This window comes from Pyxicephalus adspersus, chromosome 11 (assembly GCF_032062135.1).
Source record: "Pyxicephalus adspersus chromosome 11, UCB_Pads_2.0, whole genome shotgun sequence".
Lineage (NCBI taxonomy): Eukaryota > Metazoa > Chordata > Amphibia > Anura > Pyxicephalidae > Pyxicephalus > Pyxicephalus adspersus.
The window spans coordinates 556,720-557,335 of record NC_092868.1 but is presented as its reverse complement, the minus strand read 5'-3'; positions in this window follow the sequence as shown (position 1 = coordinate 557,335).

The window sequence follows — 616 nt, the reverse complement described above, 5'->3', positions numbered from 1 at the left end:
CACAGTGCTAGATTATAATATTGTCATAGTAATCCAGAGGACGCGGCAGATTATTGTCCTTTCGATCTGTTCATTTAATAAGCAGTAAATCCAGGATCCGTTCCTGCCAGATCCCGGAGGACAATTCACATACAGTGCTGTGCTAGGTGCATCGCTCTTAGGTCAGACCATACGGTCACGTATTGTCATAGAGCTCTGTGTGTGGGGGGGATTGGTCCTGATTCATTGGATCAATAAAACTTTTATGTGTGGCCTCTGGAAAGGGGACCCGGTACCTTGTTTGGTCCCCCCGGGGGTGGGAGGGCTGTTACTATAAGTGATAGAATAGTAGAATGCATTGATCCACCGAATGAGCAGACCATTGGAGAGGAATGATTTTATTGGAAAGCTGTATCTGACCTGAACTAAGAGACGCTGCACCTTTATAATAATAATACGCTTGTTTGTGTTAGCAGAATAACATATTGTTCCATCCAATGCTGGCAATATATAGCGAATGATAGGGCCACCCCATTCTAAAGAGGAGCAAAGGGGCCCAATCAGGACTTACCCAACTCTTTATATACATGCAAAGCCCCAATATCAATGTCCTGTACCCCTCCCCCCCAGGATTACA